Source organism: Chionomys nivalis, chromosome 7 (genome assembly GCF_950005125.1).
Source record: "Chionomys nivalis chromosome 7, mChiNiv1.1, whole genome shotgun sequence".
NCBI classification, from domain to species: Eukaryota; Metazoa; Chordata; class Mammalia; order Rodentia; family Cricetidae; genus Chionomys; species Chionomys nivalis.
Window position 1 is genome coordinate 3,063,759 of NC_080092.1, and position 13,294 is coordinate 3,077,052.

Here is a 13,294-nt window from a genome sequence, read left to right on the forward strand (position 1 = left end):
GGAGCTCATTTAAGACAAAGGGAAGTGAGGTCAAAATCTTTTAGACTGCTGAGGGGCCCAGCAGAACACAAGGCCACACCCAGGTGGCTTAAGCACATGCAGTGACATAGCTTTATCTCAGCCATGTTTGGGACACTGTCAAAGAACACTCAAGATGCTGCTAGGGCACAGCACAGCCAGTCGGTAAGGAAATATGAGAAATGGGAGGCTCATTTTATTTTTTTGAGAAAAGTTTCCCCATGCATACCTGGTTGGCCTGGAACTCACTGTGTAGACCAGGCCAAAGTCAACCTCACAAAGATCCCACTGCTCTGTCTGCTGAGTGCTAGTGTTAAAGGTGTGTGCTACTGCTCCAAGATGAAGTGTTTTAAAACCTAAGAATCATTGAGAGGGCAAAGTCTCTGCACAATGACTATTGTACTTCATCACATAAAGCAAGGGTCCCTACATCTTCAACACCTATTTACAGACCAGTGGCAACAAATGCCTCTACTGTGAGACTCACGGTCTGACTGCATTTTTCATAATATATGTTTAGAAGCCAACTCTTTTTACTCAGCGGAAGCAAGAGCATGCTTACTATCCTGCTATAAGGATGCTCAGCTATTGTCCTTCTCTCCCCTGCAGGCAGCCACACCCAGTTCTATAGGCCCCGTGTTTCTGCCCAGGACTCTCCGATCTGTCTCTAGTGCAGACCTCAGACATGAGCTGCAGCCCCAGTGTGCATCCGTACATTCTTTAAGTCTGAAGCCAAGCCCTAAGCCTAAGCTTCCTCTTAGGCTTTTACTAATCCATCTTCAGGAGCAAAGGCAACAGCAAAACATGATGCCTTTGTCTCTCGTGCTGCCTGCAAGCTGCCAGGCCAAGTCCGGAACAGTCTCCAGGAGCAGGGGATGAGATAAAGCTATAGCTGAGAGTCACAGGGCAGAGCAGGCTCTGGGGTTCCTGCCTTTGCTGGTATCCAGAGTGCATTTCTGGTGGCCACTGTTGCTATACCCAGAGGCCACTGATAACCAGGGGAACAAGAAGAGTGTCAAGGCTCCATGGGTCACCCATGATAGCTCACCTCAGCACCTCACAGAGATGTAGATGGAGCTCTCAGCTCTGAAATGAGCCTCTGAACTCAGGGAGTGGGAGACCCAAAGTTGAACAGAAATGACAAATTCCAACCAAACACAAGACCTTCAGCACTGTGCACCTGTCATAGGCTGGTGTTACACCAGGTACATACATCTTCCTCTTGTTGAAAGGCATATGGTGGGAATGTATCCTCTTGAGATAAAGACATGGACTCAGAGAGGCAAAGTCACTTGCCAGGGGAAATGGGAAAATGAAGAATGTGAGCCCAGAGCTGTCTTCTCTCCAGTGCCCCATGTTTTCTGCCTCAATGCTCTGTGGCTATGACTGGGGCTCACAGGGGCCTCTGGGACCCCAGACCAGCAGTGTGGCATTCAACATGACCTCCAAGTGTTCTCCTTGCCAGAAAAGCCCGATTTCATCTTCTCACACTTCACCCTCAGACCTAAGGATCTAATATGATGGAATAAAAATCCTCCATATTAATAACAGCTGATCCCTAACAACCTGTTCAGCATTCAAACCTGGGAAACTTGAGGTACAGATGATTTGCTCATGAATTCTACACCATAGGACTAAGCATGCATATAATGAAAACTGTTAGGGTCATTCATTCATTCATTTGCTTATTTTAAAGGGCTCCTCCCCTCCCATATAAGTCTGACTGGCCCACTTTCCTCATCTTGAACCATGAAGATGGTAACTCCTTGGAGGGAATGAAAAGCCATACAATCAATCTCCCTTTTAAACAATGGATAAAACCATGTATCTCTTGACCCAGCAGAAGGAAATAAAATCAGTGGGTGCTGCTAGGGTCAGCACTAAGGTCACTGTCATCTGCCTAAAAAGAAAATGATTTTGTGGAACAATTGTTTTGTACACTGTGAAGATGTGTCACTCTGGTTGGTTTTAGAAAGAGCTGAATAGCCAATAGCTAAGTGGGATTTCCAGGCACAGAGGATGCTGGAAAGAAGAAAGGCAGAGTCACAGCAGATGCAGAAGAAGCAGGATGTGCATGCAGGAAGAGAGGTAACAGCCACAAGTCAGATGACAGGATACAGATTAATATATACTGGTTAATCTAAGTTCTGAGAGCTCGCTAGGACAAGCCTAAGCTAGTGGCTGAGCTTTCATAATTAATAAGAAGTCTCCATGTCATGACTTGGGAGTGGGTTGGCTGGACAGAGAAAGACTTGCTACAAAATGGTGTCCAATGTGGGGGCAAATATTTCCACATAAGACATGAAAAAGCTTTAAAAAAAAAAAAGGTTCCAAGCATACTAAAATGGAGCCAAATGTAGCTTCCTGGTCCTGCAGTCTCTCATGCAGGCCTTGGTACAGAGACGTGTCTCCCAGGCACAGCCTGCAGGCTTAAGCCACCAACTACCATCAGCTAAACTGTATGGCAGTTTTAGGTTTTGCTCCTGCAGACAAAAATGGCTACAGATGCACAGTAAAGCAGATCCAACAGAAAAAAAAACCTCTAAACAGGTTATAGTGTGCTTACAAAAAATGTGTGGACTTAAAAAAAAAGAAAATGGATATAGGCAGACATAGAAAAAGTAATTTAAAATAATAAGATAAAGTCTTTAAAGAAAAAATAAAATAATATAAAAAGGATAAGCCATATAAGATGGAAAAGAGACAGAGTATAGATCAAGTATGGTATTATATTGACTTCAAACTTTTTGATTGCTGATGAGCAACAATAGCGGCTGAGAAACATTGGATTTATGAAAACATGCCAGATTAAACCACCCTATATATATTTTAAATGTTTTCACTTCAAAATGGAAGTCAAAAATGTTACATTGGGGAAGAACCAGATTAAATTACCCCACATATATATTTTTTTAAAGTTTTCACTTCAAAATGGAAGTCAAAAAATATGTTACATTGGGGAAGAGGTTATGCTTTTGTTTCCACAAGAAATGAAAGGCTGTGGATTCATCCAAAGTTGATAGAGATCAGATTTGATCAAGGAAGACCCCCTGAAAATCCTGGCTACAGATATAAAGAAATAAACATTAAAAAACCACAAGGCATTTTTTTTTCAGAACTGCTGAGAAGTCAAGAACAATGGCACTGGGTTTTGATCCTACTGCACGTACTGGCTTTGTGGGAGCCTAGGCAGTTTGGATGCTCCCCTTACTAGACCTGGAAGGAGGTGGGAGGTCCTTGGACTTCCCAAAGGGCAGGGAACCCTGACTGCTCTTCAGGCTGATGAGGGAGGGGGACTTGATTGGGGGAGGGGGAGGGAAATGGGAGGTGGTGGCGGGGAGGAGGCAGAAATCTTTAATAAATAAATTTTAAAAAAACCACAAGGCAGGTGATATATACTTTACCTGCTCAAACATAAAACAAAAAATCATCTTTGTTTGGCTTGTTACAGTGCAGAGTCCATACTTGTGTTAATGCAGATATGCATGTTACTTTTAGAAGTTTATGTGTTTTCAGAGCAAGGGAATGAGATACCAAGGAAAATGGGTAGCCAAGGTGATCCAGTATCTCAGAGAGCCTCTGTTGCAGTTTCCCCAGAGTTTGGCATTCAGAACAGCTTCAAGGCTGCTGGCTGAGATGGTCCATCCCCACAGACTACTCTAGCCAGGACCACAAATAAGCCTTGTGCTTCCCCATTGCACAGAGACTGAACAACAAATGCTATGATTAGTTTTTCCAGGATTTGATCATTATCTCAATCTTCTCAGGTCCCATAAAGATGCTGTCAACAGGAAGCAGTCTGAAGAAACAATGTTCACATTCCCAAGAGGTGGGGTTATAGATATTTGTCACCATTTAGGAGGAGTGGTTACAAATTGTTATGTTCAGGGAGAAAGCTAAACAAAGGAGATTAGATTTGAAGATCTCTTTCTGAAGGGAAAAGGGGGGATATGGTATAGAAATGATGGGGTAAAAGGGTGAACTGTTGAGTCTATTTTTGAACAACCACTATTCCCAAAAATTTTACACTGGTTTGGATTTTTGTATATTGATAAATTTAAGGGTATACTCTATTATATGGTTCTAATTCTTGTTTAAGGTATTATACCTATGCAACTTATTTAAAAATGTAATGTAAAGTTTTAGTCCTTAAAAGCTATTTAGAATAAAAAATACAGGTTAACAGTCATCTATATCAATTAAACTTGAAGTCATGTTATATATATTTTCAAGGCCAGAGACATATTTTAAATATATAGTCTTCAAATGCCTCAAAGACCTATAGAATATGGCATTTAAAATGTTTTAATAAGGCTTTTTGTGACAGTGAAACATGGTCTGCTCCTAGCAACACCAATTTACTTCAAAAAAGGATGACAAGCATCGAAGAACCTCCATATGGAGTTTGCTTCCTTTGTGGGAAAAGCTAGCTAGCCATTTGTGCAAAGAAACTTCCCTTGCCTTGCTGACGACAATATGTTGTACAAACTGGAGAAGCAGAACACAAAGGAAAGAGACTGTTGAGCTTTGCTTAGAAAAGGCAGGACTGTCCTTCAAAATTCTTGCTTCATAGAAAAGTCTACCAGATATTCTAGACTTGTATGTCAAAGATGGATACCCCAATATTGCAGAGGAACTTTGGGCAGCCAGACGTCTGTTATTTCTATAGGTTTGGAAGTGGTTTGCCCTGCACTTCCTGTTTACTTGGTAATATTATATCCTTCTGAGGTCTATGATGGAGTTGAAGACTAGATAGTTATAGTTATGATAGAAGGTAAATTAGGTACAGAACTTTGGACTCATCAAGATAGGATGAATGGAGGATTTTCTCCAAAATTGCAAAATAAAAATGGACTGGATATTGTGTGTGTAATTTTTATCTGATAATTGTTACTATATATAGCTTTAATGTGTGAGGGTTAAACCCTTTCCTTTTTATTCAGACAAAAAGGGGGGGAATGTTGTGAAATAATCTTTCTGTACAATGTGAAAATGTGTCTTTGCCATGGTGCCCTCTTAATAAAAGCTAAACAGCCATTAATTAGCTAGGTAGGAGGTATAGGCAGGACAGACTGACACAGAGGACACTGGGAAGAAGGCGGGGTCACCAGAAGACACAGACATGCTGGAGGACAGGTAAAGCCACAAGACAGAGGGCAATACATAGATTAATAGAAATGGGTTAATTTAAGTTATAAGTACTAGTTAGTAATAAAGCATGAGCTATGGCTGAGCTTCTATAATTAATAATAAGTCTCTGTGTCATTACGGGGAGGCAGCAGTCCTGACAAAAAGGTCCAACTTCAAAGTGCAGATCCTGAGATCCTTTCACTACAGAACTTACCCTGGTAAGGCCTATGTGAAACAAGGAAGCAAAGCGAAGTTGGGGGCTTGGGGCTTGGGGCTGGGGGCTTAGGCTCAGTCCAACGGTGGATTACAAGCATCTGTGGCTGTCACCAAGAGAACACATAATAAACACTGGCAGAGATGCGGGCAGGAAGGAGCCTTCCACACTTCTAGTGAGTATAAACTGTTACAGTCAGTATGGAGATCAAAAGGGACACTCCTCACAAGCTTGGCAGGAGCTATGTATGAGCCGGCTGAGGACACATCACTGACACACATGTACTCCAGTTTATCTGGACACCATTTACTACTAACTTGTCAGCAGCACTCTTCTGTGATGGAGTACATGCTTCCCTGTACGTCTTCTGAGATGGAGTACACTCTCCTGTACCTCTTCTGTGATGGAGTATACTCTCCCCTGTACCTCTTCTGTGATGGAGTACACTCTCTCCTGTACCTCTTCTGTGATGGAGTACACTCTCTCCTGTACCTCTTCTGTGATGGAGTACACTCTCTCCTGTACCTCTTCTGTGATGGAGTATACTCTCCCCTGTACCTCTTCTGTGATGGAGTACACTCTCCCACGTACCTCTTCTGAGATGGAGTACACTCTCCCCTGTACCTCTTCTGTGATGGAGTACACTCTCCCACGTACGTCTTCTGAGATGGAGTACACTCTCCCATGTACCTCTTCTGTGATGGAGCACACTCTCCCCTGTATCTCTTCTGTGATGGAGTACATGCTCCCCTGTACTTTCTCTTCTTTCTTGAACTTCATACAAATGGAGTCATGCTTGTCTAATCCACCAAGTATGGTTCACACTTGGAAAACGTTTGTGAGATGCATCCATGTTGCTATATGCCCTCTCACTAGTGCCCTGACATGGCTGCATGGCATTCCACTGCAGTAACATGCTACCAGCACTTTTGCTCTGCAGGGGTGGGCATTTAGGGTATTTTCAATCCGGTGCTCCTGTTCTGTCCTATCTCTTTTAGGAGCACAGACCTAAATGTGTGAGGCAAAACTATTATGCTACTACAAAATCAAAACAAAAGAACAAAAACATGGCCAATATTTTCATGAGCTAGGGGAGAAGAATGGTTTCTAACTTGGGCACAAAAGACAGTGTTAAAGTGCCCTGAATCTCCACTGAGTAACAGTTACACATGGCAGACACAGGAAAAATCCACGGGATGACAGGGTCTGCATGATGTGTCAGTAAGTCATGCCTTCTTCCTGTCCTTTGGACAGTGAATTTCCAGTCTACTCAAGGACCTATTTGTCTAATCCATATCCAGACTGGGCAGGACTGGGGCTGTGCCCAAGGTACTGTGGTAGGTGCCCATGCACACCTGAGGTGCAACTGGTCCAGCCACGAAGGGGAGGCCAGAAGTTGGACCTGAACCCTAGTGCCACCTCTTGTAAGTTAGATTATCTCTTCCATTTGGTAAACGAAAGTGATGTGGGAAGAACTGGCTGACGTGAGGACAATGTCCAATACCTGTATCAACACATCTGTCAAGTGCTGTTCCAATGTGCAACTGGTCACATGCACAGTTTGGGGGAGAGGGGAGGCAGGGAAATAGAATAGAGATCTGCAAGTTTGCTTTGGCAGGTGAAGCTCCAGGTCAAAAGCCTGCCGAGCACAATACAAGCCTCTTTAGCCCCAAACACATGGGACATCAGGCTGGTTGGCAGGTTGGCAGAGGGACAGGGCACAGGACTGTGCACAGAGAAAGCCTGGGCCCCTAGCCTAGCTGCCCGCCAAGACACACACTGCAACCCTAAGGACAGTACAGTACCTCACTCAGACTCAGCTCCTTCACCTGCAGCAGGGGTGCAGGCCAGTCTCCCTGGTGGTCCTGAGACGCCATGTCTAGCAGGCACAGGGAGCAGTGGCAGCTGCAGATATGGCAAGCCCTGTCACCTCCATCATCCATTGCCTTTGTGTACATGAACTTCCCTATTACAGAATTAGGGGTAATTATAGGATGTGCAATCACGAAATTAAAGCAGGTAATTACCATGCCTAATTAATTGTCAAATGCTAGGCAGACGAGGGAACACAAACAGAAAGGGTGGCTGAGGATGGGGCAGTTCCAAGTGCCCTCTGCTTACAGAAAGCTCAACAGCAATGGCAGAGGTCAGAACCTGACCCCCTGGGTGGGTTAGCAAGCACTAAAATAAACCCTGAATGCACACTGGGCTTTGACTCAGCCTGAGCTGAGCGCCCTCTGCGCTGGCTGCAGGCCAGCAAGGCATTCATACAGCCCTGTCACAAACACACCCCGAGTCCCCATCTAGAGAGCTATCTCAGGAAGGAACCTCATAGGAGATACTTAATGACTGCCGTAAACCTTGACAAGGAGCAGACTGCAGAGAGACGCTGGCCCACATGCAGTAAGGACTCACAAATATAAACTGTAGGTTTGCAAGCAAAACGTCAGGCAGCCTCTGCTTGCTGAGCACTCAAAGCTCCTCCCTCTCCACTCTACTTCTGCACCATACCAAGTCCTGATCCTAGAAGCAAAGGTTTCCTTATGCATAGTGTCTTTCATTCGCCCTTCTTCCTTCCGTCCTTCTGTCCTTCCTTCCTTCCTTCCTTCCTTCCTTCCTTCCTTCCTTCCTTCCTCTTTTCCTCCTCCCTTCCTCCTTCCCTCCCTCTCTCCTTCCCTCCTTTCCTAGGGATTGAATTAGAGCCTCATACATGCTAAGCCAGCAGTAACCAATGTGCCACACCCCAGCCATCATTGTCATTTCTTATTTTTAGATCTCACTAAGTTGCCCAGGCTGGCCTTGAACTTACTCTATAGTTCAGGTTGGCCTTAAATTTGTAATCCTCCTGCCTCCGTGATGGAGGAAGGTCATTGGCTAATAAAGAAACTGCCTTGGCCCATTTGATTGGCCAGCCTTTAGGTGGGTGGAGTAAACAGAATAGAATGCTGGGAGGAAGAGGAAGTGAGCTCAGATGCAGGGCAGCTCCTCTCAGGGCCAGAAACGATGAAGCAAGCCGCCAGGTCAGACATGCTGAATCTTTCCTGGTAAAACTGATGCTACACAGATTATTAGAGATGGGTTGATCGGGATATGAGAATTAGCCAGTAAGGGCTAGAGCTAATGGGCCAAGCAGTGTTTAAAAGAATACAGTTTGTGTGTCATTATTTTGGGGCATAAGCTAGCCAGGCAGCCATGAGCCGGGCTGTGGGAAGAGGCCCGCAGCTCCCCACTACACCTCCGTACCCCCATTCCCAAGTATATGGGATGACACAGCTGCACTACCCGGCCCAGAGCATGACAAGCCCAGAAAAACACAGGTCTCGTTTCTCTTAGAAAACGCAAGTCTGACTCTCATTTCTGTTCACGTGTCATGGACAATGATCGCCTTCAAAATGTACCAGACATTTTGCATAAAAAGTTCTCCAAAGCTCAGTGATTTTCTCTGTCTTAAAATGCAGCCACGGAACAAGTAAGATGTGTAAGCACCATTAGGAAACAGGAAGGCAGTAGAGACCAAGCTCAGTGCCTCTGATGGAGGAAGGGCCCAGAGCCACATTGTTTCCATACTGGAGGGAAGCAGGGACAGCCCAACACCAATATGAGGATTGTCACACGCAAACTAGTCGGATGGCATTAGACGATCTTCAAAACGGCTGAGGTTCCTATTTCATTTTGCTTCCTTAGCAGCCAATAAGTGCAATGATTTGTGTTTTGGCTCGCAGTCTGTGTTAATGCACCCTCGCTCAACTTTCATTTTAATGAAACGGCTTCATGTGTTATTAACTGTAAATGTCCTCAGTGCTAGAACAAAACACCTGAATTACCACAGGACCACACTGATGGAGCGACATTATCACAGTCAAAGGCGAGAAGATGAACAACTTAACTGAAGAAAAAACGACTTCTCAGGTCACTGGGGTATGTAAATGAGCTGGGCGAGGGAAAGAGTGTTATTTACTGAGAACTGCCAGCGCCACCCCACAGGCCTGTGCCCAGAGGATGCAGAAGAAGGCTTGGGAAGTGGAATGGGTCCTCATCCCAGCGGGAGAGGTCAGGATCCAGCTCCAGGCACTGGACTCCAGTGGAGCTCTGCTGTCCCTAGATACTCAGTGCCACCTGACGCGCTTCTCAGGTGGCTTTTGGCCAGTGATCTGGCTGACTTGCTTGCTCTCCTCTGAAGGAAAACACTGGGTTGGAGTCACTCGCCTTGCCTTCCAGACTCGTTTCACACCAGGTCTCTCCCTGGTGGGCAGTCTGATGATCTTCTATACCCCTCAAGGTAGGCCCTGGGGATACAGAAAAAACAAAGGCAAGCTTGATCCCTTCCCTTCTGAAACTTGGTCAGCCTGCCCAGGAAAGTACAAAAAACCCTAATGAATTCAAATGGAAAAAGAGCTGGAGAGGGATGTGACATCTTCAGCTGGGCTAGGAATATGGATGCAGGAAATCAGCTGAGGGATGTTTGATTTAGAATAAACACCATACCAGACGTGTGCTGAGGCAGGGGGATCTTGAGTTTCAAGGCTAGTGGAGATTGCACAGGGCAAAACCAAAGTATTAAAGAGATGATTCAGTAGATAAAGCTCTTAATTCTCAAGTAAAAGGATTTGATTCAAGTGCAGAACCCATGTAAAATGGCAAGGTATCACTGTCAGCTACATGTGCCATCTTACAGTACAGCGCCAAAACGACGGCCACAAGGAAGAGGAAGGCAGCTGGCACACATGCTCCATCATATACATGTGAATATAACAAGAAGGGTGGCATCACAGGCATCAGGGAAATGGGCATGGTGCAGAAAAGAACACCCTGTAATCATTACCATGGCAAAGCTGGGAGTCTACAACGTCACCCAGCATGCTGCTGGCACTACAGTGAGCAAACATGGGCAAGACTCTTGTCAAGAGAGGTCTCTTCCTACAATGGGTAAAGTAAGAGCAAGGCACGTGTTTCAGCAGAAGCTTAGCAGCTATTCCAGCCACGGGATGCTCTATGAGCGCTAACAATGGGAGCCTGAGCAGAAGCCCATTCCTGTGAATTCATGCCTTCACAGATATATAGAAATAAAAGACCCAGTGTGTTTTAAAAAACAAAAAAAAAAAAGGCTGGGTATGGTGGTGTGTGTGTATAGAATCTGCTCAGGGGAGCTAGCCACAGGAGAGGTACATATTTTCAAGTTCCAGGTCAGGGACAGATGTTGTCTGTGGTGATCTGAATTAGAATGGTTCCCATAGGCTTATATGTTTAAATGCTCAGACCCTAGTTAGCAGAACTGTTTGGGAAGGATAAAGAAGTGTGGCCTTGTGGGAGTAGGTGTGGCTTTGTTGAAGGAGATGTGTCACTTTGAAGTTTCAAAAGCCCACACCAGCCCCAGTCTCTCTTTCTGCCTCTTGCCTGTGCTTAAGATGTAAGCTCTCAGCTACTGGCCCAGGATCATGCCTGCCTCCCATGTTAGTCACAGACTAACCCTCTGAAACTATAAGCAAGCCTGCAATTAGACACCTTCCTGTGTAAGTTGCCTTAGTCGTGGTGTCTCCTCACAGCAGTAGAACAGTAACTAAGACACTCTGAAAACTCAAGGTGGGTGGCTGCTAAAGAATGACATCCCAGATTTAACTTTTAGCACCCCCACACAATACACAAATGTACACATGCACAGGCATGCATGTGAAATGTACACACAAAGAGATCCCACCATGTGTGACAACAGAGGAGCTGCTGTGCTGAGGTGGGGTGATGGGCTCATGCAGAGAGCACAGGATAGGTAAGTTCTGTGATCCCTGGTGATAATGACTACAGCTAATGTCTATTGCCTTCCAGAAACTTCATCCCCAACCATACATACTAAATTCAGGTGGTGAAGAATGGGCCAATGTCACTGTGGTAGTCATTATATAAGGTATACACACAGCAGGTTTTCATGTTGTATACCTCTGAATATATATAGTTTTATTTACCAGTTAACTATTTTTAGTGCAGAAGTTTTCAAAAATAAAAGATATGGCAGGCTGGGCATGGTGGCACCTGCTTATGAGCTCAGCACTCCGGAGGCAGAGGCAAGAGGATATCAATTGTGGAGCCAGCTTTGGCTGCAGAGTGAGACCCTGTCTCAACAAAGGAATGAGAGAGATGGTGGGGGGAGGTGATTTCGCCTGGTGTCAGTAGTGCTGAGAGGACAAGAGGCACAGATGGCACATATGAGCTTAAAGAGCACAGAAGAGAGCTGGGCATGGAAACTCACCTGTAGTCCTAGCACTTAGGAGGCTGGGGCAGGAAGCTGTTATTCCGAGGCCAGCCTATACTGCATAGTGAGTTCCAGATTGGCCTGGGCTACAGGTTGTTTCTGTTTTAAGTAAATTAGAGACTATTACAATGCATGATAGGTGTGATTCCAATAACATATGTGTCAGTGCAGTCACGGCCTGAAATAAACCAGGGAACAAGGCAAATGCTAACAGAGATAGTTCTGCATGCTGGCAGCTTCTTATTTCTTTGTGGTTTTTCAGGTTTTCCAGATTTCTTTCTTTGGTCAGATTTTGGTGACAGAGAAACGAAGTGTTACTTTACTCATTGAGTAAGATGGTGTCTATTAGCACCTGAGGTGACACACCACTTCTTCCCTCTTTTCTTCACACAGAACTGAAGAGCATCAAAATATCATGCTGTTACGACGGCATGGCCATGTCTCAGAATGAAAAGACTGTCACTAACATTCAGAAAAAAAGAGCTAATGGATGGGTGAGTGTAGAGTCAACCATAGTCACAGGGCTGGCACTAGGAGGCCAGAGAACAAGCTGAGAACCCATGGAAAGCCATAGCTGGGCCATCCCCCATGTGAAGACAGGTGAAGGAAGCTCCCCTGGGAAGGTCTCAGGCCCACAGAGAACTATGGTAACAAACAGCAAACTACTGTAGCTACAGAGCAAAAGCTTTACGCAGCTCCTGGGGCAGGAGACCAGCTTTGATAGCACAATGTGTTTCTCTCAGCCTTGGGAGGGAAGAGTTAAGGGCAATGGTGAATGCATACTCCAGGTCTGCAAGAGCAGGAACCCAGACCGCTCTGGCCCTTAGCGCAATGACAGAGGAGACAGGTCCTGTGGCTGAGCTGCCGGCCACAGAGATCTAACCTACGGTAGTTTGCCTCATGCTTGCTGAGCGAGCATCTGCTCGGTACCAAGTTTTGCATGGGCCTTGAAAACACATAGCAGGTGGCCCAAGGGGTCAGAACGGTGATTATGAGTACAATCTGGGGGCTGCAGCTGCCTGGGGCAAAGCGCAATTGCACATTCTTACTAGATTTGATATCTTATTAGCCACATGACTTTCACTACTTTATGAAGTCATTTTATGACATAAAATGAAAGCAGTTGCCTGCGCAGACTCTGTTTAGAGCCAACCATTTTAGTTGGCATGAAAAACATAACAAAGTTTGCTGCTATCAGCAAAGCTGTGCACCTGTTCTAAAGCAGTTCACACACCACTTCAAAGACAGACAGACAAACACTGTCCAGTGGTAGAAGTGGTAGAACTCAGAACAGCAGGAGGAGGACATCCAGGAGACACCATATGCAGCGCAGTGCGAAGGTCTATCAGGGAAGGCTTCCTGGAGGAATTTATACCTGAGTCGGACCTTGAATGGTGAAGACAAACTAGACAAGGTGCCAGGCCAGGCCAGGCCAAAACAGTAGGCAGCTGTCTGCTAAATTATACCTTATGAATGATATATTCTTGAGGATGGGAAGTAAGACTTGCACTTATAAAAGAGTCTGGCCCCAAGATCCCCAACACTCATGTAAATGCTGAGTTTGAGCACGCATGCCTGTAACCTTAGTGCTAGTGGTAGGGAGGCAACAGGCAGATCCCCAGAGCTTGCTAAGCAGTCTAGAATTGGTGCTCTGGGTTCAGTAAGAGACTTTGCTTCAAAAGGTGGGA

At 45.3% G+C, this 13,294-nt stretch overlaps 1 protein-coding gene across 4 annotated transcripts in view; it reads right to left on the minus strand.

Moving 5' to 3' along the window:
• The window catches only part of Snx29 (sorting nexin 29), a 401,413-nt gene that overhangs the window by 48,881 nt on the left and 339,238 nt on the right, over window positions 1-13,294 (minus strand). The window lies entirely within an intron of this gene.